Source organism: Salvelinus namaycush, unplaced genomic scaffold (assembly GCF_016432855.1).
Source record: "Salvelinus namaycush isolate Seneca unplaced genomic scaffold, SaNama_1.0 Scaffold1454, whole genome shotgun sequence".
NCBI lineage: Eukaryota > Metazoa > Chordata > Actinopteri > Salmoniformes > Salmonidae > Salvelinus > Salvelinus namaycush.
Window position 1 is genome coordinate 6,834 of NW_024058180.1, and position 27,622 is coordinate 34,455.

General features: G+C 41.2%; 1 long non-coding RNA gene across 1 annotated transcript; it reads right to left on the reverse strand.

Annotated features, from left to right (window-relative positions):
• Nucleotides 1-190: 190 nt before the first annotated feature.
• LOC120036729 lies at nucleotides 191-21,296 on the reverse strand. Its single transcript, XR_005474619.1, has 5 exons — nucleotides 21,275-21,296; nucleotides 20,859-20,879; nucleotides 10,441-10,461; nucleotides 1,097-1,117; nucleotides 191-215 (listed from the first exon to the last, which is right to left on the reverse strand). It is a non-coding gene; the product is annotated as an uncharacterized LOC120036729 (long non-coding RNA).
• Between the last annotated feature and the right edge of the window lie 6,326 nt (nucleotides 21,297-27,622).

Consider the following 27,622-nt stretch of genomic DNA (forward strand, 5'->3'; position numbering starts at 1 on the left):
ATGAAGACAGACTACATCCTCTCCATTCTGAACTCCTCTGTAGACAGTAGATAAAACATGATGTATTATGGGTACTAGAACATGAAGACAGACTACATCAATAATCATTGAATCATTAGATTCATTCAGTTTATATTTTTTAAGGAAAGTGTTTTCACTTAAATCAATGAAATACATGCAGTTGTGCAACTCACCCTTCTCTCTTGTGACCTTCTCTGTAGACAGAAGATAAAACATGATGCATTATGGGTACTAGAACATAAAGACAGGTACATAGACAGACAGGAACATAGACAGACAGACAGACAGACAGACAGACAGACAGACAGACAGACAGACAGACAGACAGACAGACAGACAGACAGACAGAACATAGACAGACAGGAACACAGACAGACAGACAGACAGACAGACAGACAGACAGACAGACAGAAAGACAGACAGACAGACAGACAGACAGACAGACAGACAGACAGACAGACAGACAGACAGACAGACAGACAGACAGGAACATAGATAGACAGGAACACAACAGACAGAAAGACAGACATACAGGAACATAGAAGGACAGACAGACAGACAGACAGACAGACAGACAGACAGACAGACAGACAGACAGACAGACAGACAGACAGACAGGAACATATAAATACAGACATACAGTAACACAGACAGACAGAAAGAAAGGGAAATAGACAGACAGACAGGAACATAGACAGACAGGTACATAGACCGACAGGAACATGGACAGACAGCAACATAGATAGACAGACAGACAGACAGACAGCAACATAGACAGACAGACAGACAGACAGCAACATAGACAGACAGACAGATAGACAGGTACATAGACAGACAGACAGACAGACAGGAACATAGACAGACAGACAGGAACATAGACAGACAGACAGACAGACAGACAGGAACACAGACAGGCAGGAACACAGACACACAGGAACATAGACAGACAGACAGACAGACAGACAGACAGACAGACAGACAGACAGACAGACAGACAGACAGACAGACAGACAGACAGACAGACAGACAGACAGAAACACAGACAGGAACACAGATAGACAGACACATTACTTACTCAGGTCTCCTTGTAGTCCATCTGGTGTAAAAATTAAATAAAGATAGTGAGATAGTGATAATTAAATAATCATTGAATCATGAGATTTATACACTACATGGCCAAACGTATGTGGACACCTGCTCATTGAACATATTATTCCAAAATCATGGGCATTAATATGGAGTTGGTCCCCCTTTGCTGCTATAACAGCCTCCACTATTCTGGGAAGTCATTAATATGGAGTTGGTCCCCCTTTGCTGCTATAACAGCCTCCACTATTCTGGGAAGGCTTTCCACTAGATGTTGGAACATTGCTGTGGGGACTTGCTTCCATTCAGCCACAAGAGCATTAGTGAGGTCTCCCTCTCTCTCTTCTCTCAGAGGACCTGAGCCCTAGGACCATGCCTCAGGACTATCTGGCCTCATGACTCCTTGCTGTCCCCAGTCCACCTGGTTGTGCTGCTGCTCCAGTTTCAACTGTTCTGCCTGCGGCTATGGAACCCTGACCTGTTCATTGGACGTGCTACCTGTCCCAGACCTGCTGTTTTCAACTCTCTAGAGACAGCAGGAGCGGTAGAGATACTCAGAATGATCGGCTATGAAAAGCCAACTGACATTTACTCCTGAGGTGCTGACCTGTTGCACCCTCTACAACCACTGTGATTATTATTATTTGACCCTACTGGTCATCTATGAACATTTGAACATCTTGGCCATGTTCTGTTATAATCTCCACCTGACAGAGCCAGAAGAGGACTGGTCACCCCTCAGAGCCTGGTTCCTCTGGTCTACCCAGTACAGCCAGTAGAGGACTGGTCACCCCTCAGAGCCTGGTTCCTCTGATCTACCCAGTACAGCCAGAAGAGGACTGGTCACCCCTCAGAGCCTGGTTCCTCTCTACCCAGTACAGCCAGTAGAGGACTGGTCAACCCTCAGAGCCTGGTTCCTCTGGTCTAGCCAGTACAGTCAGTAGAGGACTGGTCACCCCTCAGAGCCTGGTTCCTCTCTACCCAGTACAGCCAGAAGAGGACTGGTCACCCCTCAGAGCCTGGTTCCTCTGGTCTACCCAGTACAGCCAGAAGAGGACTGGTCACCCCTCAGAGCCTGGTTCCTCTGGTCTACCTTGTACAGCCAGTAGAGGACTGGTCACCCCTCAGAGCCTGGTTCCTCTCTACCCAGTACAGTCAGTACAGGACTGGTCACCCCTCAGAGCCTGGTTCCTCTGTTCTACACAGTACAGCCAGTAGAGGACTGGTCACCTCTCAGAGCCTGGTTCCTCTCTAGGCATCGTCCTAGCTTCTGGCCTTTCTAGGGAGTTTTTCCTAGCCACCGTGCTTCTACATCTGCATTGCTTGCTGTTTGGGGTTTTAGGCTGTGTTTCTGTACAGTACTTTGTGACATCGGCTGATGTAAAAAGGGCTTCATAAATACATTTGATTGATCGATTGATGCTGGGCGATTAGGCCTGGTTCGCAGTCGGCGTTTCAAATTCATCCCAATGATGTTCGATGGGGTTGAGATCAGGGCTCTGTGCAGGCCAGTCAAGTTCTTCCACAACCGATCTCAACAAACCATTTCTGCATGGACCTCGCTTTGTGCATGGGATCATTGTCATGCTGAAACAGGAAAGGGTAGTCCCCAAATTGTTGCCACAAAGTTGAAAACACAGAATCATCTAGAATGTTGTTGTATGCTTTAGAGTTAAGATTTCCCTTCACTGGAACTAAGGGGCCAGACCATTATTCCTCCTCCACCAAACTTTACAGTTGGCACTATGCATTGGGGAAGGTAGTGTTCTCCTGGCATCCGCCAAACCCAGATTCAATAGTCGGACTGCCAGATGGTGAAGCGTGATTCATCACTCCTGAGAACGTATTTCTACTAGTCCAGAGTCCAATGGCGGTGAGCTTTACACCACTCCACCCAACGCTTGGCATTGAGCATGGTGATCGTAGGCTTGTGTGCGGCTGCTCGGCCATGGAAACCCATTTCATGAAGCTCCAGACAAACAGTTATTGTGCTGATGTTGCTTCCAGAGGCAGTTAGGAACTCGGTAGTGAGTGTTGCAACCGAGGACAGACGATTTTTACACCCTTCAATACTTGGCGGTCCCATTCTGTGAGATTCTGTGGCCTACCACTAAACGGCTGAGACATTTTTGCTCCTAGATGTTTCCACTCCACAATAACAGCACTTACACTTGACCGGGGCAGCTCTAGCAAGGCAGAAACTTGTTGGAAAGGTGGCATCCTAAGACAGTGCCACATTGAAAGTCACTGACCTCTTCAGTAAGGCCATTCTACTGACAATGTTTGTCTATGGAGATTGCATGGATGTGTGCTTGATTTTTTACACCTGTCAGCAACGGGTGTGGCTGAAATAGAATCTACTAATTTAAAGAGTTGTCCACATACTTTTGTATATATAGTGTAGTTAATCAGTTTAATATATAGTGTAGTTAATCAGTGTAATATATAGTGTAGTTAATCAGTGTAAAATATAGTGTAGATAATCAGTGTAATATATAGTGTAGATAATCAGTGTAATATATAGTGTAGTTAATCAGTGTAATATATAGTGTAGTTAATCAGTGTAATATATAGTGTAGTTAATCAGTGTAATATATAGTGTAGTTAATCAGTGTAATATATAGTGTAGTTAGGCAGTGTAATATATAGTGTAGTTAATCAGTGTAATATATAGTGTAGTTAATCAGTGTAATATATAGTGTAGTTAATCAGTGTAATATATAGTGTAGTTAATCAGTGTACTATATAGTGTAGTTAGGCAGTGTAATACATAGTGTAGTTAATCAGTGTAATATATAGTGTAGTTAATCAGTGTAATATAAAGTGTAATATATAGTGTAGTTAATATGTGTAATATATAGTGTGGTTAATCAGTGTAATATATAGTGTAGTTAATCAGTGTAATATATAGTGTAATATATAGTGTGGTTAATCAGTGTAATATATAGTGTGGTTAATCAGTGTAATATATAGTGTAGTTAATATGTGTAATATATAGTGTGGTTAATCAGTGTAATATATAGTGTGGTTAATCAGTGTAATATATAGTTTAGTTAATCAGTGTAATATATAGTGTAATATATAGTGTAGTTAATCAGTGTAATATATAGTGTAGTTAATCAGTGTAATATATAGTGTAGTTAACCAGTGTAATATATAGTGTAGTTAATCAGTGTAATATATAGTGTAGTTAATCAGTGTAATATATAGTGTAGTTAATCAGTGTAATATATAGTGTAGTTAATCAGTGTAATATATAGTGTAGTTAATCAGTGTAATATATAGTGTGGTTAATCAGTGTAATATATAGTGTGGTTAATCAGTGTAATATATAGTGTAGTTAATATGTGTAATATATAGTGTAGTAAATCAGTGTAATATATAGTGTAGTAAATCAGTATAATATATAGTGTAGTTAATCAGTGTAATATATATTGTAGTAAATCAGTGTGATATATAGTGTAGTTAATCAGTGTAATATATAGTGTAATATATAGTGTGGTTAATCAGTGTAATATATAGTGTGGTTAATCAGTGTAATATATAGTGTAGTTAATCAGTGTAATATATAGTGTAATATATAGTGTAGTTAATCAGTGTAATATATAGTGTAGTTAACCAGTGTGATATATAGTGTAGTTAATCAGTGTACTATATAGTGTAGTTAGGCAGTGTAATATATAGTGTAGTTAATCAGTGTAATATAAAGTGTAGTTAATATGTGTAATATATAGTGTGGTTAATCAGTGTAATATATAGTGTAGTTAATCAGTGAAATGATATAGTGTAATATATAGTATAATATATAGTGTAGTTAATCGGTGTAATATATAGTGTAGTTAATCAGTGTAATATATAGTGTAGTTAACCAGTGTGATATATAGTGTAGTTAATCAGTGTACTATATAGTGTAGTTAGGCAGTGTAATATATAGTGTAGTTAATCAGTGTAATATAAAGTGTAGTTAATATGTGTAATATATAGTGTGGTTAATCAGTGTAATATATAGTGTAGTTAATCAGTGAAATGATATAGTGTAATATATAGTATAATATATAGTGTAGTTAACCCGTGTAATATATTGTGTAGTTAAGCAGTGTAATATATACTGTAGTTAATCAGTGTACTATATAGTGTAGTTAATCAGTATAATATATAGTGTAGTTAATCAGTGTAATATATAGTGTAGTTAATCAGTGTAATATATAGTGTAGTTAACCAGTGTAATATATAGTGTAATATATAGTGTAGTTAATCAGTGTAATATATAGTGTAGTTAACCAGTGTAATATATAGTGTAGTTAATCAGTGTAATATATAGTGTAGTTAATCAGTGTAATATATATTGTAGTTAATCAGTGTACTATATAGTGTAGTTAATCAGTGTAATATATAGTGTAGTTAATCAGTGAAATGATATAGTGTAATATATAGTATAATATATAGTGTAGTTAATCAGTTTACTATATAGTGTAGTTAATCTGTGTACTATATAGTGTAGTTAATCTGTGTACTATATAGTGTAGTTAATCAGTGTAATATATAGTGTAGTTAATCAGTGTAATATATAGTGTAGTTAATCAGTGTAATATATAGTGTATATTAATCAGTGTAATATATAGTGTATTTAATCAGTGTAATATATAGTGTAGTTAGCCTGTGTAATATATAGTGTAGTTAATCAGTATAATATATAGTGTAGTTAATCAGTGTTATATATAGTATAGTTAACCAGTGTAATATATAGTGTATATATGTTTTAAGGAAAGTGTTTTCACTTAAATCAATGAAATACATGCAGTTGTGCAACTCACCCTTCTCTCTTGTGACCTTGTCTGTAGACAGAAGATAAAAAATGATGCATTATGGGTACTAGAACATGAAGACAAACTACATCCTCTCTATTCTGACCTCCTCTGTAGACAGTAGATAAAACATGATGTATTATGGGTACTAGAACATGAAGACAGACTACATCCTCTCTATTCTGACCTCCTCTGTAGACAGTAGATAAAACATGATGTATTATGGGTACTAGAACATGAAGACAGACTACATCCTCTCTATTCTGACCTCCTCTATAGACAGTAGATAAAACATGATGTATTATGGGTACTAGAACATGAAGACAGACTACATCCTCTCTATTCTGACCTCCTCTGTAGACAGTAGATAAAACATGATGTATTATGGGTACTAGAACATGAAGACAGACTACATCCTCTCTATTCTGACCTCCTCTATAGACAGTAGATAAAACATGATGTATTATGGGTACTAGAACATGAAGACAGACTACATCCTCTCTATTCTGACCTCCTCTGTAGACAGTAGATAAAACATGATGTATTATGGGTACTAGAACATGAAGACAGACTACATCCTCTCTATTCTGACCTCCTCTATAGACAGTAGATAAAACATGATGTATTATGGGTACTAGAACATGAAGACAGACTACATCCTCTCTATTCTGACCTTTTCACTTAAATAATCATTGAATCATGAGATTCTTTCTGTATATATTTTCAAGGAAAGTGTTTTCACTTAAAACAATGAAATACATGCAGTTGTGCAACTCACCCTTCTCTATTGTGACGACCTCTGGAGACAGAGAAGATAAAACATGATGTATTGTGGGTATTATAACATGAAGACAGGTACATAGACAGACAGACTGGAACATAGACAGACAGACAGACAGACAGACAGACAGACAGACAGACAGACAGACAGACAGACAGACAGACAGACAGACAGACAGACAGACAGACAGACAGACAGGAACATAGACAGACAGGAACATAGACAGACACACACTACTTACTCAGCTGTTCTTGTCGTTCATCTGGTGTAAAAATTAAATAAAGATAGTGAAAATGGAATAATCATTGAATCATAAGATTTATACACTACATGACCAAAGGTATGTGGACACCTGCTCATTGAGCATCTCATTCCAAAATCATGGACATTAATATGGAGATGGTCCCCCTTTGCTGCTATAACAGCCTCCACTATTCTGGGAAGTCATTAATATGGAGTTGGTCCCCCTTTGCTGCTATAACAGCCTCCACTATTCTGGGAAGTCGGTAGAGATACTCTTAATGATCGGCTATGAAAAGCCAACTGACATTTACTCCTGAGGTGCTGACCTCTACAACCACTGTGATTATTATTATTTGACCCTGTTGGTCATCTATGAACATTTGAACATCTTGGCCATGTTCTGTTATAAACTCCACCTGGCAGAGCCAGAAGAGGACTGGCCACCCCTCAGAGCCTGGTTCCTCTGGTCTACCCAGTACATCCAGTAGAGGATTGGTCACCCCTCAGAGCCTGGTTCCTCTGGTCTACCCAGTACATCCAGTAGAGGATTGGTCACCCCTCAGAGCCTGGTTCCTCTGGTCTACCCAGTACATCCAGAAGAGGACTGGTCACCCCTCAGAGCCTGGTTCATCTGGTCTACCCAGTACAGCCAGTAGAGGACTGGTCACCCCTCAGAGCCTGGTTCCTCTGGTCTAGCCAGTACAGTCAGTAGAGGACTGGTCACCCCTCAGAGCCTGGTTCCTCTCTACCCAGTACAGCCAGAAGAGGACTGGTCACCCCTCAGAGCCTGGTTCCTCTGGTCTACCCAGTACAGTCAGTAGAGGACTGGTCACCTCTCAGAGCCTGGTTCCTCTCTATCCAGTAGAGGACTGGTCACCCATCAGAGCCTGGTTCCTCTGGTCTACCCAGTACAGTCAGTAGAGGACTGGTCACCCCTCAGAGCCTGGTTCCTCTGGTCTACCCAGTACAGTCAGTAGAAGACTGTTCACCCCTCAGAGCCTGGTTCCTCTGGTCTACCCAGTACTGCCAGTAGAGTACTGGTCACCCCTCAGAGCCTGGTTCCTCTGGTCTACCTTGTACAGCCAGTAGAGGACTGGTCACCCCTCAGAGCCTGGTTCCTCTGGTCTAGCCAGTACAGCCAATAGAGGACTGGTCACCCCTCAGAGCCTGGTTCCTCTTTAGGTTTCTTCCTAGGTTCCTGCCTTTCTAGGGAGTTTTTCCTAGCACCCGTGCTTCTACATCTGCATTGCTTGCTGTTTGAGGTTTTAGGCTGGGTTTCTGTACAGCACTTTGTGACATCGGCTGATGTAAAAAGGGCTTCATAAATACATTTGATTGATCGATTGATGTTGGGCGATTAGGCCTGGCTCGCAGTCGTCGTTCCAATTCAACCCAAAGGTGTTCGATGGGGTTGAGGTCAGAGCTTTGTGCAGGCCAGTCAAGTTCTTCCACACCGATCTCAACAAACCATTTCTGTATGGACCTCGCTTTGTGCATAGGGGCATTGACATGAAAGAGGAAAGGGCCTTCCCCAAACTGTTGCCACGAAGTTGGAAGCACAGAATCGTCTAGAATGTCATTGTATGCTGTAGTGTTAAGATTTCCCTTCACTGGAACTAAGGGGCCCGAACCATGAAAAACAGCCCCAGGCCATTATTCCTCCTCCACCAAACTTTACAGTTGGCACTATGCATTGGGGAAGGTAGTGTTCTCCTGGCATCCGCCAAACCCAGATTAATCTGTCAGACTAACAGATGGTGAAGCGTGATTCATCACTCCTGAGAACGTATTTCTACTAGTCCAGAGTCCAATGGCGGTGAGCTTTACACTACTCCATCCGACGCTTGGCATTGAGCATGGTGATCTTAGGCTTGTGTGCGGCTGCTCGGCCACGGAAACCCATTTCATGAAGCTCCAGACAAACAGTTATTGTGCTGATGTTGCTTCCAGAGACAGTTTGGAACTCAGTACTGAGTGTTGCAACCGAGGACAGACGATTTTTATACCCTTCAACACTTGGCGGTCCCATTCTGTGAGCTTCTGTGGCCTACCACTAAACGGCTGAGACATTTTTGCTAAAAGATGTTTCCACTCCACAATAACAGCACTTACACTTGACCGGGGCAGCTCTAGCAGGGCAGAAACTTGACCAACTGACTTGTTGGAAAGGTGGCATCCTAAGACAGTGCCACGTTGAAAGTCACTGAGCTCTTCAGTAAGGCCATTCTACTGACAATGTTTGTCTATGGAGATTGCATGGCTGTGTGCTTGATTTTATACACCTGTCAGCAACGGGTGTGGCTGAAATAGAATCTACTAATTTAAAGTGTTGTCCACATACTTTTGTATATATAGTGTGGTTAATCAGTGTAATATATAGTGTAGTTAATCAGTGTAATATATAGTGTAGTTAATCAGTGTAATATATAGTGTAGTTAATCAGTGTAATATATAGTGTAGTTAATCAGTGTAATATATAGTGTAGTTAATCAGTATAATATATAGTGTAGTTAATCAGTGTAATATATAGTGTAGTTAACCTGTGTAATATATAGTGTAGTTAATCAGTGTAATATATAGTGTAGTTAAGCAGTGTAATATAGAGTGTAGTTAATCAGTGTAATATATAGTGTAGTTAATCAGTTTAGTATATAGTGTAATATATAGTGTAGTTAATCAGTGCAATATATAGTGTAGTTAATCAGTGTAATATATAATGTAGTTAATCAGTGTAATATATAGTGTAGTTAATCAGTGTAATATATAGTGTAGTTAATCAGTGTAATATATAGTGTAGTTAATCAGTGTACTATATAGTGTAGTTAATCAGTGTAATATATGGTGTAGTTTATCAGTGTATTATATAGTGTAGTTAATCAGTGTAATATATAGTGTAATATATAGTGTAGTTAATCAGTGTAATATATAGTGAATATATTTTTTAAAGAAAGTGTTTTCACTTAAAAAAATCATTGAATCATGAGATTCATACAGTATATTTTTTTTAAGGAAAGTGTTTTCACTTAAATCAATGAAATACATGCAGTTGTGCAACTCACCCCTCTCTCTTGTGACATTCTCTGTAGACAGAAGATAAAACATGATGTATTATGGGAACTAGAACATGAAGACAGACTACATCCTCTCTATTCTGACCTCCTCTATAGACAGTAGATAAAACATGATGTATTATGGGTACTAGAACATGAAGACAGACTACATCCTCTCTATTCTGACCTCCTCTGTAGACAGTAGATAAAACATGATGTATTATGGGTACTAGAACATGAAGACAGACTACATCCTCTCTATTCTGACCTCCTCTGTAGACAGTAGATAAAACATGATGCATTATGGGTACTAGAACATGAAGACAGACTACATCCTCTCTATTCTGACCTTTTCACTTAAATAATCATTGAATCATGAGATTCTTTCTGTATATATTTTCAAGGAAAGTGTTTTCACTTAAAACAATGAAATACATGCAGTTGTGCAACTCACCCCTCTCTATTGTGACGACCTCTGGAGACAGAGAAGATAAAACATGATGTATTGTGGGTATTATAACATGAAGACAGGTACATAGACAGACAGACAGGAACACAGACAGGCAGGAACACAGACACACAGGAACATAGACAGACAGACAGACAGACAGACAGACAGACAGACAGACAGACAGACAGACAGACAGACAGACAGACAGACAGACAGACAGACAGACAGACAGACAGGAACATAGACAGACAGGAACATAGACAGACAGGAACATAGACAGACAGGAACATAGACAGACAGGAACATAGACAGACAGGAACATAGACAGACAGGAACATAGACAGACAGGAACATAGCCAGACAGGAACATAGCCAGACAGGAACATAGCCAGACAGGAACATAGCCAGACAGGAACATAGCCAGACAGGAACATAGCCAGACAGGAACATAGCCAGACAGACAGGAACATAGACAGACAGACAGGGACATAGACAGACAGACAGGAACACAGACAGACACACACTACTTACTCAGCTGTTCTTGTAGTCCATCTGGTGTAAAAATTAAATACAGATAGTGAGATAGTGAAAATTGAATAATCATTGAATCATGAGATTTATACACTACATGACCAAAAGTATGTGGACACCTGCTCATTGAACATCTCATTCCAAAATCATGGGCATTAATATGGAGTTGGTCCCCCTTTGCTGCTATAACAGCCTCCACTATTCTGGGAAGTCATTAATATGGAGTTGGTCCCCCTTTGCTGCTATAACAGCCTCCACTATTCTGGGAAGTCATTAATATGGAGTTGGTCCCCCTTTGCTGCTATAACAGCCTCCACTATTCTGGGAAGGCTTTAATATGGAGTTGGTCCCCGTTTGCTGCTATAACAGCCTCCACTATTCTGGGAAGTCATTAATATGGAGTTGGTCCCCCTTTGCTGCTATAACAGCCTCCACTATTCTGGGAAGTCATTAATATGGAGTTGGTCCCCCTTTGCTGCTATAACAGCCTCCACTATTCTGGGAAGTCATTAATATGGAGTTGGTCCCCCTTTGCTGCTATAACAGCCTCCACTATTCTGGGAAGGCATTAATATGGAGTTGGTCCCCCTTTGCTGCTATAACAGCCTCCACTATTCTGGGAAGTCATTAATATGGAGTTGGTCCCCCTTTGCTGCTATAACAGCCTCCACTATTCTGGGAAGTCATTAATATGGAGTTGGTCCCCCTTTGCTGCTATAACAGCCTCCACTATTCTGGGAAGTCATTAATATGGAGTTGGTCCCCCTTTGCTGCTATAACAGCCTCCACTATTCTGGGAAGTCATTAATATGGAGTTGGTCCCCCTTTGCTGCTATAACAGCCTCCACTATTCTGGGAAGGCTTTCCACTAGATGTTGGAACATTGCTGTGGGGACTTGCTTCCATTCAGCCACAAGAGCATTAGTGAGGTCTCCCTCTCTCTCTTCTCTCAGAGGACCTGAGCCCTAGGACCATGCCTCAGGACTATCTGGCCTGATGACTCCTTGCTGTCCCCAGTCCACCTGGTTGTGCTGCTGCTCCAGTTTCAACTGTTCTGCCTATGGAACCCTGACCTGTTCATTGGACGTGCTACCTGTCCCAGACCTGCTGGTTTCAACTCTCTAGAGACAGCAGGAGCGGTAGAGATACTCTTAATGATCGGCTATGAAAAGCCAACTGACATTTACTCCTGAGGTGCTGACCTCTACAACCACTGTGATTATTATTATTTGACCCTGTTGGTCATCTATGAACATTTGAACATCTTGGCCATGTTCTGTTATAAACTCCACCTGGCAGAGCCAGAAGAGGACTGGCCACCCCTCAGAGCCTGGTTCCTCTGGTCTACCCAGTACAGCCAGTAGAGGACTGGTCACCCCTCAGAGCCTGGTTCCTCTGGTCTACCCAGTACATCCAGTAGAGGATTGGTCACCCCTCAGAGCCTGGTTCCTCTGGTCTACCCAGTACATCCAGTAGAGGATTGGTCACCCCTCAGAGTCTGGTTACTCTTTACCCAGTACAGCCAGTAGAGGACTGGTCACCCCTCAGAGCCTGGTTCCTCTCTACCCAGTACAGCCAGTAGAGGACTGGTCACCCCTCAGAGCCTGGTTCCTCTCTACCCAGTACAGCCAGAAGAGGACTGGTCACCCCTCATAGCCTGGTTCCTCTGGTCTACCCAGTACAGTCAGTAGAGGACTGGTCACCTCTCAGAGCCTGGTTCCTCTCTATCCAGTAGAGGACTGGTCACCCATCAGAGCCTGGTTCCTCTGGTCTACCCAGTACAGTCAGTAGAGGACTGGTCACCCCTCAGAGCCTGGTTCCTCTGGTCTACCCAGTACAGTCAGTAGAGGACTGTTCACCCCTCAGAGCCTGGTTCCTCTGGTCTACCCAGTACAGCCAGTAGAGGACTGGTCACCCCTCAGAGCCTGGTTCCTCTGGTCTACCTTGTACAGCCAGTAGAGGACTGGTCACCCCTCAGAGCCTGGTTCCTCTACCCAGTACAGCCAGTAAATGACTGGTCACCCCTCAGAGCCTGGTTCCTCTCTACCCAGTACAGTCAGTAGAGGACTGGTCACCCCTCAGAGCCGGGTTCCTATGTTCTACACAGTACAGCCAGTAGAGGCCTGGTCACCCCTCAGAGCCTGGTTCCTCTACCCAGTACAGCCAGTAGAGGACTGGTCACCCCTCAGAGCCTGGTTCCTCTGGTCTACCCAGTACAGCCAGTAGAGGACTGGTCACCTCTCAGAGCCTGGTTCCTCTGGTCTACCTTGTACAGCCAGTAGAGGACTGGTCACCCCTCAGAGCCTGGTTCCTCTACCCAGTACAGCCAGTAAATGACTGGTCACCCCTCAGAGCCTGGTTCCTCTCTACCCAGTACAGTCAGTAGAGGACTGGTCACCCCTCAGAGCCGGGTTCCTCTGTTCTACACAGTACAGCCAGTAGAGGCCTGGTCACCCCTCAGAGCCTGGTTCCTCTACCCAGTACAGCCAGTAGAGGACTGGTCACCCCTCAGAGCCTGGTTCCTCTGGTCTACCAAGTACAGCCAGTAGAGGACTGGTCACCCCTCAGAGCCTGGTTCCTCTACCCAGTACAGCCAGTAGAGGACTGGTCACCCCTCAGAGCCTGGTTCCTCTCTACCCAGTACAGCCAGTAGAGGACTGGTCACCCCTCAGAGCCTGGTTCCTCTCTAGGTTTCTTCCTAGGTTCTGGCCTTTCTAGGGAGTTTTTCCTAGCCACCGTGCTTCTACATCTGTTTGGGGTTTTAGGCTGGGTTTCTGTACAGCACTTCGAGATATTAGCTGATGTACGAAGGGCTATATAAAATAAACTTGATTTGATTTAACCTTGTCTGTAGACAGTAGATAAAACATGATGTATTATGGGTACTAGAACATGAAGACAGACTACATCCTCTCTATTCTGACCTCCTCTGTAGACAGAAGATAAAACATGATGTATTATGGGTACTAGAACATGAAGACAGACTACATCCTCTCTATTCTGACCTCCTCTGTAGACAGTAGATAAAACATGATGTATTATGGGTACTAGAACATGAAGACAGACTACATCAATAATCATTGAATCATGAGATTCATACAGTATATATATATTTTTTTCACTCTCACTTGTGAACTTGTCTGTAGACAGAAGATAAAACATGATGCATTATGGGTACTAGAACATGAAGACAGGTACATACACAGACAGACAGACAGGTACATAGACAGACAGACAGACAGAAACATAGATAGACAGACAGACAGAAACATAGACAGACAGACAGGTACATAGACAGACAGACAGGAAGATAGACAGACAGGAACACAGACAGACAGGAACAGACAGACAGGAACATAGACAGACAGACAGACAGGAACATAGACAGACAGACATGAACATAGACAGACAGACAGGTACATAGACAAACAGACAGGAACATAGACAGACAGACAGGGACATAGACAGACAGACAGGTACATAGACAGACAGATAGATAAATAGACAGACAGATAAATAGACAGACAGACAGGTAAATAGACAGACAGACAGGAAGATAGACAGACAGGGACACAGACAGACAGGAACAGACAGACAGGAACATAGACAGACAGACAGGAAGACAGACAGACAGGAACATAGACAGACAGACATGAACATAGACAGACAGACAGACAGGAACATAGACAGGAACATAGACATACAGACAGGAACACAGACAGACAGACAGGAACACAGACAGACAGACAGGAACACAGCCAGACAGAAAGACAGACATACAGGAACATAGAAGGACAGACAGACAGACAGACAGACAGACAGACAGACAGACAGACAGACAGACAGGAACATATATAGATAGACAAACATACAGTAACACAGACAGACAGAAAGACAGGGAAATAGACAGACAGCCAGGAACACAGACAGACAGGAACATAGAGAGACAGGAACATGGACAGACAGCAACATAGACAGCAACATAGACAGACAGACAGACAGACAGACAGACAGACAGACAGACAGACAGACAGACAGACAGACAGACAGACAGGTACATAGACAGACAGACAGGAATATAGACAGGAACAGACAGACAGACAGGAACATAGACAGACAGAAAGACATACATGAACATAGACAGACAGACAGACAGACAGGAACATAGACAGACAGACAGACAGGAACATAGACAGACAGACAGACAGACAGGAACACAGACAGACAGGAAGACAGACAGACAGACAGGAACATAGATAGACAGACATACAGGAACACAGACAGACAGGAACACAGACAGACAGGAACACAGACAGACAGACAGACAGACAGACAGACAGACAGACAGACAGACAGACAGACAGACAGACAGACAGACAGACAGGAACATAGACAGACACACACACTACTTACTCAGGTCTCCTTGTAGTCCATCTGGTGTAAAAATTAAATAAAGATAGTGAGATAGTGATAATTAAATAATCATTGAATCATGAGATTTATACACTACATGACCAAAAGTATGTGGACACCTGCTCATTGAACATATTATTCCAAAATCATGGGCATTAATATGGAGTTGGTCCCCCTTTGCTGCTATAACAGCCTCCACTATTCTGGGAAGGCTTTCCACTAGATGTTGGAACATTACTGTGGGGACTTGCTTCCAATCAGCCACAGGAGCATTAGTGAGGTCTCCCTCTCTCTCTTCTCTCAGAGGACCTGAGCCCTAGGACCATGCCTCAGGACTATCTGGCCTGATGACTCCTTGCTGTCCCCAGTCCACCTGGTTGTGCTGCTGCTCCAGTTTCAACTGTTCTGCCTGCGGCTATGGAACCCTGACCTGTTCACCGGACGTGCTACCTGTCCCAGACCTGCTGGTTTCAACTCTCTAGAGACAGCAGGAGCGGTAGAGATACTCCGAATGATCGGCTATGAAAAGCCAACTGACATTTACTCCTGAGGTCCTGAGGTGCTGCACCCTCTACAACCACTGTGATTATTATTATTTGACCCTGCTGGTCATCTATGAACATTTGAACATCTTGGCCATGTTCTGTTATAAACTCCATCTGGCACAGCCAGTAGAGGACTGGTCACCCCTCAGAACCTGGTTCCTCTGGTCTACCCAGCACAGCCAGTAGAGGACTGGTCACCCCTCAGAGCCTGGTTCCTCTGGTCTTCCCAGCACAGCCAGAAGAGGACTGGTCACCCCTCAGAACCTGGTTCCTCTGGTCTCCCCAGTACAGCCAGTAGAGGACTGGTCACCCCTCAGAGCCTGGTTCCTCTGGTCTACCCAGTACAGCCAGTAGAGGACTGGTCACCCCTCAGAGCCTGGTTCCTCTGGTCTACCCAGTACAGCCAGAAGAGGACTGGTCATCCCTCAGAGCCTGGTTCCTCTGGTCTACCCAGTACAGCCAGTAGAGGACTGGTCACCCCTCAGAGCCTGGTTCCTCTCTACCCAGTACAGCCAGTAGAGGACTGGTTACCCCTCCGAGCCTGGTTCCTCTACCCAGTACAGCCAGTAGAGGACTGGTCACCCCTCAGAGCCTGGTTCCTCTCTACCCAGTATAGCCAGTAGAGGACTGGTCACCCCTCAGAGCCTGGTTCCTCTGGTCTTCCCAGCACAGCCAGAAGAGGACTGGTCACCCCTCAGAACCTGGTTCCTCTGGTCTCCCCAGTACAGCCAGTAGAGGACTGGTCACCCCTCAGAGCCTGGTTCCTCTGGTCTACCCAGTACAGCCAGTAGAGGACTGGTCACCCCTCAGAGCCTGGTTCCTCTGGTCTACCCAGTACAGCCAGAAGAGGACTGGTCATCCCTCAGAGCCTGGTTCCTCTGGTCTACCCAGTACAGCCAGAAGAGGACTGGTCATCCCTCAGAGCCTGGTTCCTCTGGTCTACCCAGTACAGCCAGTAGAGGACTGGTCACCCCTCAGAGCCTGGTTCCTCTGGTCTAGCCAGTACAGCCAGTAGAGGACTGGTCACCCCTCAGAGCCTGGTTCCTCTCTACCCAGTACAGCCAGTAGAGGACTGGTCACCCCTCAGAGCCTGGTTCCTCTGGTCTACCCAGTACAATCAGTAGAGGACTGGTGACCCCTCAGAGCCTGGTTCCTCTCTACCCAGTACAGCCAGTAGTGGACTGGTCACCCCTCAGAGCCTGGTTCCTCTTGTCTACCCAGTACAGCCAGTAGAGGACTGGTCACCCCTCAGAGCCTGGTTCCTCTCTACCCAGTACAGCCAGTAGAGGACTGGTCACCCCTCAGAGCCTGGTTCCTCTCTACCCAGTACAGCCAGTAGAGGACTGGTCACCCCTCAGACCCTGGGTCCTCTGGTCTACCCAGTACAGCCTGTAGAGGACTGGTCACCCCTCAGAGCCTGGTTCCTCTCTCGGCATCGTCCTAGGTTCTGGCCTTTCTAGGGAGTTTTTCCTAGCCACCGTGCTTCTAAATCTGCATTGCTTGCTGTTTGGGGTTTTAGGCTGGGTTTCTGTACAGCACTTTGTTACATCGGCTGATGTAAAAAGGGCTTCATAAATACATTTGATTGATCGATTGATGCTGGGCGATTAGCCCTGACTCGCAGTCGGCGTTCCAATTCATCCCAAAGGTGTTCGATGTGTTTGAGGTCAGGGCTCTGTGCAGGCCAGTAAAGTTGTTCCACACCGATCTCAACAAACCATTTCTGTATGGACCTTGCTTTGTGCACAGGGACATTGTCATACTGAAACAGGAAAGGGCCTTCCCCAAACTGTTTCCACAAAGTTGGAAGCACAGAATCGTCTAGAATGTCATTGTATCCTGTAAGGTTTAGATTTCCCTTCACTGGAACTAAGGGGCCCGAACCATGAAAAACAGCCCCAGACCATTATTCCTCCTCCACCAAACTTTACACTTGGCACTATGCATTGGGGAAGGTAGTGTTCTCCTGGCATCCGCCAAACCCAGATTCATCTGTCAGACTGCCAGATGGTGAAGCGTGATTCATCACTCCTGAGAACGTATTTCTACTAGTCCAGAGTCCAATGGCGGTGAGCTTTACACTACTCCATCCGACGCTTGGCATTGAGCATGGTGATCTTAGGCTTGTGTGCGGCTGCTCGGCCACGGAAACCCATTTCATGAAGCTCCAGACAAACAGTTATTGTGCTGATGTTGCTTCCAGAGGCAGTTAGGAACTCGGTAGTGAGTGTTGCAACTGAGGACAGACGATTTTTTACGCCCTTCAATACTTGGCGGTCCCATTCTGTGAGATTCTTTGGCCTACCACTAAACGGCTGAGACATTTTTGCTCCTAGATGTTTCCACTCCACAATAACAGCACTTACACTTGACCGGGGCAGCTCTAGCAGGGCAGAAACTTGACAAACTGACTTGTTGGAAAGGTGGCATCCTAAGACAGTGCCACGTTGAAAGTCACTGAGCTCTTCAGTAAGGCCATTCTACTGACAATGTTTGTCTATGGAGATTGCATGGCTGGGTGCTTGATTTTATACACCTGTCAGCAACGGGTGTGGATGAAATAGAATCTACTAATTTAAAGAGTTGTCCACATACTTTTGTATAAATAGTGTAGTTAATCAGTGTAATATATAGTGTAGTTAATCAGTGTAATATATAGTGTAGTTAATCAGTGTACTATATAGTGTAGTTAATCAGTGTAATATATAGTGTAGTTAATCAGTGTAATATATAGTGTAGTTAATCAGTGTAATATATAGTGTAGTTAATCAGTGTAATATATAGTGTAGTTAATCAGTGTAATATATAGTGTAGTTAATCAATGTAATAATAAGTGTAATATATAGTGTAGTTAATCAGTATAATATATAGTGTGGTTAATCAGTGTAATATATAGTGTAGTTAAGCAGTGTAATATAGAGTGTAGTTAATCAGTGTAATATATAGTGTAGTTAATCAGTGTAATATATAGTGTAGTTAACCAGTGTAATATATAGTGTAGTTAATCAGTGTAATATATAGTGTAATATATAGTGTAGTTAATATGTGTAATATATAGTGTGGTTAATCAGTGTAATATAAAGTGTAATATATAGTGTAGTTAATCAGTGTAATATATAGTGTAGTTAATATGTGTAATATATAGTGTGGTTAATCAGTGTAATATAAAGTGTAATATATAGTGTAGTTAATATGTGTAATATATAGTGTAATAGATAGTATAATATATAGTGTAGTTAATCAGTGTAATATATAGTGTAGTTAATATGTGTAATATATAGTGTGGTTAATCAGTGTAATATAAAGTGTAATATATAGTGTAGTTAATATGTGTAATATATAGTGTGGTTAATCAGTGTAATATAAAGTGTAATATATACTGTAGTTAATCAGTGTAATATATAGTGTAGTTAATCAGTGTAATATATAGTGTAGTTAATCAGTGTAATATATAGTGTAATATATAGTATAATATATAGTGTAGTTAATCGGTGTAATATATAGTGTAGTTAATCAGTGTAATATATAGTGTAATATATAGTATAATATATAGTGTAGTTAATCGGTGTAATATATAGTGTCGTTAACCAGTGTAATATATGGTGTAGTTAATAGGTGTAATATATAGTGTAGTTAATCAGTGTAATATATAGTGTAGTTAATCAGTGTAATATATAGTGTAGTTAATCAGTGTAATATATAGTGTAGTTAATCAGTGTAATATATAGTGTAGTTAATCAGTGTAATATATAGTGTAGTTAATCAGTGTAATATATAGTGTAGTTAACCAGTGTAATATATAGTGTAGTTAATCAGTGTAATATATAGTGTAGTTTACCAGTGTAATATATAGTGTAGTTAATCAGTGTAATATATAGTGTAGTTAATATGTGTAATATACAGTGTAGTAAATCAGTGTAATATATAGTGTAGTTAATCAGTGTAATATATAGTGTAGTTAATCAGTGTAATATATAGTGTAGTTAATCAGTGTAATATATAGTGTAATATATAGTGTAGTTAATCAGTGTAATATATAGTGTAGTTAATCAGTGTAATATATAGTGTAGTTAATCAGTGTAATATATAGTGTAGTTAATCAGTGTAATATATAGTGTAGTTAATCAGTGTAATATATAGTGTAGTTAATCAGTGTAGTATATAGTGTAGATAATCAGTGTAATATATAATGTAGTTAATCAGTGTAATATATAGTGTAGTTAACCAGTGTAATATATACTGTAGTTAATCAGTGTAATATATAGTGTAGTTAATCAGTGTAATATATAGTGTAGTTAATCGGTGCAATATATAGTGTAGTTAATCAGTTTAGTATATAGTGTAATATATAGTGTAGTTAATCAGTGTAATATATGGTGTAGTTTATCAGTGTAATATATAGTGTAATATATAGTGTAGTTAATCAGAGTAATATATAGTGAATATATCTTTTAAAGAAAGTGTTTTCACTTAAAAAATCATTGAATCATGAGATTCATACAGTATATATTTTTTAAGGAAAGTGTTTTCACTTAAATCAATGAAATACATGCAGTTGTGCAACTCACCCCTCTCTCTTGTGACATTCTCTGTAGACAGAAGATAAAACATGATGTATTATGGGTACTAGAACATGAAGACAGACTACATCCTCTCTATTCTGACCTCCTCTGTAGACAGTAGATAAAACATGATGTATTATGGGTACTAGAACATGAAGACAGACTACATCCTCTCTATTCTGACCTCCTCTGTAGACAGTAGATAAAACATGATGTATTATGGGTACTAGAACATGAAGACAGACTACATCTTCTCTATTCTGACCTTTTCACTTAAATAATCATTGAATCATGAGATTCTTTCTGTATATATTTTCAAGGAAAGTGTTTTCACTTAAAACAATGAAATACATGCAGTTGTGCAACTCACCCTTCTCTATTGTGACGACCTCTGGAGACAGAGAAGATAAAACATGATGTATTGTGGGTATTATAACATGAAGACAGGTACATAGACAGACAGACTGGAACATAGACAGACAGACAGACAGACAGACAGACAGACAGACAGACAGACAGACAGACAGACAGACAGACAGACAGACAGACAGACAGACAGACAGACAGACAGACAGGAACATAGCCAGACAGGAACATAGACAGACAGACAGGAACACAGACAGACAGACAGACAGACAGACAGACAGACAGACAGACAGACAGACAGACAGACAGACAGACAGACAGACAGACAGACAGACAGACAGACAGACAGACAGACAGACAGACAGACAGACAGACAGACAGACAGACAAACAGGAAGATAGACAGACACACACTACTTACTCAGCTGTTCTTGTCGTTCATCTGGTGTAAAAATTAAATAAAGATAGTGAGATAGTGAAAATGGAATAATCATTGAATCATGAGATTTATACACTACATGACCAAAGGTATGTGGACACCTGCTCATTGAGCATCTCATTCCAAAATCATGGACATTAATATGGAGTTGGTCCCCCTTTGCTGCTATAACAGCCTCCACTATTCTGGGAAGTCATTAATATGGAGTTGGTCCCCCTTTGCTGCTATAACAGCCTCCACTATTCTGGGAAGTCATTAATATGGAGTTGGTCCCCCTTTGCTGCTATAACAGCCTCCACTATTCTGGGAAGGCTTTCCACTAGATGTTGGAACATTGCTGTGGGGACTTGCTTCCATTCAGCCACAAGAGCATTAGTGAGGTCTCCCTCTCTCTCTTCTCTCAGAGGACCTGAGCCCTAGGACAATGCCTCAGGACTATCTGGCCTGATGACTCCTTGCTGTCCCCAGTCCACCTGGTTGTGCTGCTGCTCCAGTTTCAACTGTTCTGCCTGCGGCTATGGAACCCTGACCTGTTCACCGGACGTGCTACCTGTCCCAGACCTGCTGGTTTCAACTCAAAAGAGACAGCAGGAGCGGTAGAGATACTCTTAATGATCGGCTATGAAAAGCCAACTGACATTTACTCCTGAGGTGCTGACCTCTACAACCACTGTGATTATTATTATTTGACCCTGTTGGTCATCTATGAACATTTGAACATCTTGGCCATGTTCTATTATAATCTCCACCTGACAGAGCCAGAAGAGGACTGGCAACCCCTCAGAGCCTGGTTCCTCTGGTCTACCCAGTACAGCCAGTAGAGGACTGGTCACCCCTCAGAGCCTGGTTCCTCTGGTCTACCCAGTACATCCAGTAGAGGACTGGTCACCCCTCAGAGCCTGGTTCCTCTGTCCTACCCAGTACATCCAGAAGAGGACTGGTCACCCCTCAGAGCCTGGTTCATCTGGTCTACCCAGTACAGCCAGTAGAGGACTGGTCACCCCTCAGAGCCTGGTTCCTCTGGTCTAGCCAGTACAGTCAGTAGAGGACTGGTCACCCCTCAGAGCCTGGTTCCTCTCTACCCAGTACAGCCAGAAGAGGACTGGTCACCCCTCAGAGCCTGGTTCCTCTGGTCTACCCAGTACAGCCAGAAGAGGACTGGTCACCCCTCAGAGCCTGGTTCCTCTGGTCTACCCAGTACAGCCAGTAGAGGTCTGGTTACCCCTCAGAGCCTGGTTCCTCTGGTCTACCCAGTACAGTCAGTAGAGGACTGGTTACCCCTCAGAGCCTGGTTCCTCTGGTCTACCCAGTACAGTCAGTAGAGGACTGGTCACCTCTCAGAGCCTGGTTCCTCTCTATCCAGTAGAGGACTGGTCACCCATCAGAGCCTGGTTCCTCTGGTCTACCCAGTACAGTCAGTAGAGGACTGGTCACCCCTCAGAGCCTGGTTCCTCTGGTCTACCCAGTACAGTCAGTAGAGGACTGTTCACCCCTCAGAGCCTGGTTCCTCTGGTCTACCCAGTACAGCCAGTAGAGGACTGGTCACCCCTCAGAGCCTGGTTCCTCTGGTCTACCCAGTACAGCCAGTAGAGGACTGGTCACCCCTCAGAGCCTGGTTCCTCTGGTCTACCTTGTACAGCCAGTAGAGGACTGGTCACCCCTCAGAGCCTGGTTCCTCTGGTCTAGCCAGTACAGCCAATAGAGGACTGGTCACCCCTCAGAGCCTGGTTCCTCTCTAGGTTTCTTCCTAGGTTCCTGCCTTTCTAGGGAGTTTTTCCTAGCACCCGTGCTTCTACATCTGCATTGCTTGCTGTTTGAGGTTTTAGGCTGGGTTTCTGTACAGCACTTTGTGACATCGGCTGATGTAAAAAGGGCTTCATAAATACATTTGATTGATCGATTGATGCTGGGCGATTAGGCCTGGGTCGCAGTCGGCGTTCCAATTCATCCCAAAGGTGTTCGATGGGGTTGAGGTCAGGGCTTTGTGCAGGCCAGTCAAGTTCTTCCACACCGATCTCAATAAACCATTTCTGTATGGACCTCGCTTTGTGCACAGGGACATTGTCATACTGAAACAGGAAAGGGCCTTCCCCAAACTGTTGCCAAAAAGTTGGAAGCACAGAATTATCTAGAATGTCATTGTATCCTGTAAGGTTTAGATTTCCCTTTACTGGAACTAAGGGGCCCGAACCATGAAAAACAGCCCCAGACCATTATTCCTCCTCCACCAAACTTTACAGTTGGCACTATGCATTGGGGAAGGTAGTGTTCTCCTGGCATCCGCCAATCCCAGATTCATCTGTCAGACTGCCAGATGGTGAAGCGTGATTCATCACTCCTGAGAACGTATTTCTACTAGTCCAGAGTCCAATGGCGGTGAGCTTTACACTACTCCATCCGACGCTTGGCATTGAGCATGGTGATCTTAGGCTTGTGTGCGGCTGCTCGGCCACGGAAACCCATTTCATGAAGCTCCAGACAAACAGTTATTGTGCTGATGTTGCTTCCAGAGGCAGTTTGGAACTCAGTACTGAGTGTTGCAACCGAGGACAGACGATTTTTATACCCTTCAACACTTGGCGGTCCCATTCTGTGAGCTTCTGTGGCCTACCACTAAACGGCTGAGACATTTTTGCTAAAAGATGTTTCCACTCCACAATAACAGCACTTACACTTGACCGGGGCAGCTCTAGCAGGGCAGAAACTTGACGAACTGACTTGTTGGAAAGGTGGCATCCTAAGACAGTGCCACGTTGAAAGTCACTGAGCTCTTCAGTAAGGCCATTCTACTGACAATGTTTGTCTATGGAGATTGCATGGCTGTGTGCTTGATTTTATACACCTGTCAGCAACGGGTGTGGCTGAAATAGAATCTACTAATTTAAACAGTTGTCCACATACTTTTGTATATATAGTCTGGTTAATCAGTGTAATATATAGTGTAGTTAATCGGTGTATTATATAGTGTAGTTAATCAGTTTAGTATATAGTGTAATATATAGTGTAGTTAATCAGTGCAATATATAGTGTAGATAATCAGTGTAATATATAATGTAGTTAATCAGTGTAATATATAGTGTAGTTAACCAGTGTAATATATACTGTAGTTAATCAGTGTAATATATAGTGTAGTTAATCAGTGTAGTTTATCAGTGTAATATATAGTGTAGTTAATCAGTGTAATATATAATGTAGTTAATCAGTGTAATATATAGTGTAGTTAACCAGTGTAATATATACTGTAGTTAATCAGTGTAATATATAGTGTAGTTAATCAGTGTAGTTTATCAGTGTAATATATAGTGTAGTTAATCAGTGTAATATATAGTGTAGTTAATCAGTGTAATATATGGTGTAGTTTATCAGTGTATTATATAGTGTAGTTAATCAGTTTAGTATATAGTGTAATATATAGTGTAGTTAATCAGTGCAATATATAGTGTAGTTAATCAGTGTAATATATAGTGTAGTTAATCAGTGTAATATATAGTGTAGTTAATCAGTGTAATATATGGTGTAGTTTATCAGTGTATTATATAGTGTAGTTAATCAGTGTAATATATAGTGTAGTTAATCAGTGTAATATATGGTGTAGTTTATCAGTGTATTATATAGTGTAGTTAATCAGTGTAATATATGGTGTAGTTAATCAGTGTAATATACAGTGTAATATATAGTGTAGTTAATCAGTGTAATATATAGTGTAGTTAACCAGTGTAATATACAGTGTAATATATAGTGTAGTTAATCAGTGTAATATATAGTGTAGTTAATCAGTGTAATATACAGTGTAATATATAGTGTGGTTAATCAGTGTAATATATAGTGTAGTTAATCAGTGTAATATATAGTGTAGTTAATCAGTGTAATATATAGTGTAGTTAATCAGTGTAATATACAGTGTAATATATAGTGTAGTTAATCAGTGTAATATACAGTGTAATATATAGTGTAGTTAATCAGTGTAATATATAGTGTAATATACAGTGTAATATACAGTGTAATATATAGTGTAATATACAGTGTAATATACAGTGTAATATATAGTGTAATATACAGTGTAATATACAGTGTAATATATAGTGTAATATACAGTGTAATATACAGTGTAATATATAGTGTAATATACAGTGTAATATATAGTGTAATTAATCAGTGTAATATACAGTGTAATATATAGTGTGGTTAATCAGTGCAATATATACTGTAGTTAATCAGTGTAATATATAGTGTAGTTAATCAGTGTAATATACAGTGTAATATATAGTGTGGTTAATCAGTGTAATATATAGTGTAGTTAATCAGTGTAATATATAATGTAGTTAATCAGTGTAATATACAGTGTAATATATAGTGTGGTTAATCAGTGTAATATATAGTGTAGTTAATCAGTGTAATATATAGTGTAGTTAATCAGTGTAATATACAGTGTAATATATAGTGTAGTTAATCAGTGTAATATATAGTGTAGTTAACCAGTGTAATATATAGTGTAGTTAATCAGTGTAATATATAGTGTAGTTAATCAGTGTAATATATAGTGTAGTTTATCAGTGTATTATATAGTGTAGTTAATCAGTGTAATATATAGTGTAGTTAATCAGTGTAATATATGGTGTAGTTTATCAGTGTATTATATAGTGTAGTTAATCAGTGTAATATATAGTGTAGTTAACCAGTGTAATATATAGTGTAGTTAATCAGTGTAATATATGGTGTAGTTTATCAGTGTATTATATAGTGTAGTTAATCAGTGTAATATATAGTGTAATATATAGTGTAGTTAATCAGTGTAATATATAGTGAATATATCTTTTAAAGAAAGTGTTTTCACTTAAAAAATCATTGAATCATGAGATTCATACAGTATATTTTTTTTAAGGAAAGTGTTTTCACTTAAATCAATGAAATACATGCAGTTGTGCAACTCACCCCTCTCTATTGTGACGACCTCTGGAGACAGAAGATGAAACATGATGTATTATGTGTACTAGAACATGAAGACAGACTACATCCTCTCTATTCTGACCTCCTCTGCAGACAGTAGATAAAACATGATGTATTATGTGTACTAGAACATGAAGACAGACTACATCCTCTCTATTCTGACCTTTATAGACAGTAGATAAAACATGATGTATTATGGGTACTAGAACATGAAGACAGACTACATCCTCTCTATTCTGACCTCCTCTGTAGACAGTAGATAAAACATGATGTATTATGGGTACTAGAACATGAAGACAGACTACATCCTCTCTATTCTGACCTCCTCTATAGACAGTAGATAAAACATGATGTATTATGGGTACTAGAACATGAAGACAGACTACATCCTCTCTATTCTGACCTCCTCTGTAGACAGTAGATAAAACATGATGTATTATGGGTACTAGAACATGAAGACAGACTACATCCTCTCTATTCTGACCTCCTCTATAGACAGTAGATAAAACATGATGTATTATGGGTACTAGAACATGAAGACAGACTACATCCTCTCTATTCTGACCTCCTCTGTAGACAGTAGATAAAACATGATGTATTATGTGTACTAGAACATGAAGACAGACTACATCCTCTCTATTCTGACCTCCTCTGTAGACAGTAGATAAAACATGATGTATTATGGGTACTAGAACATGAAGACAGACTACATCCTCTCTATTCTGACCTCCTCTGTAGACAGTAGATAAAACATGATGTATTATGGGTACTAGAACATGAAGACAGACTACATCCTCTCTATTCTGACCTCCTCTGTAGACAGTAGATAAAACATGATGTATTATGGGTACTAGAACATGAAGACAGACTAGATCCTCTCTATTCTGACCTCCTCTGCAGACAGTAGATAAAACATGATGTATTATGGGTACTAGAACATGAAGACAGACTACATCCTCTCTATTCTGACCTCCTCTGTAGACAGTAGATAAAACATGATGTATTATGGGTACTAGAACATGAAGACAGACTACATCCTCTCTATTCTGACCTCCTCTATAGACAGTAGATAAAACATGATGCATTATGGGTACTAGAACATGAAGACAGACTACATCCTCTCTATTCTGACTTTGTCTGTAGACAGTAGATAAAACATGATGTATTATGGGTACTAGAACATGAAGACAGACTACATCCTCTCTATTCTGACCTCCTCTGTAGACAGTAGATAAAACATGATGTATTATGGGTACTAGAACATGAAGACAGACTACATCCTCTCTATTCTGACCTCCTCTGTAGACAGTAGATAAAACATGATGTATTATGGGTACTAGAACATGAAGACAGACTACATCCTCTCTATTCTGACCTCCTCTG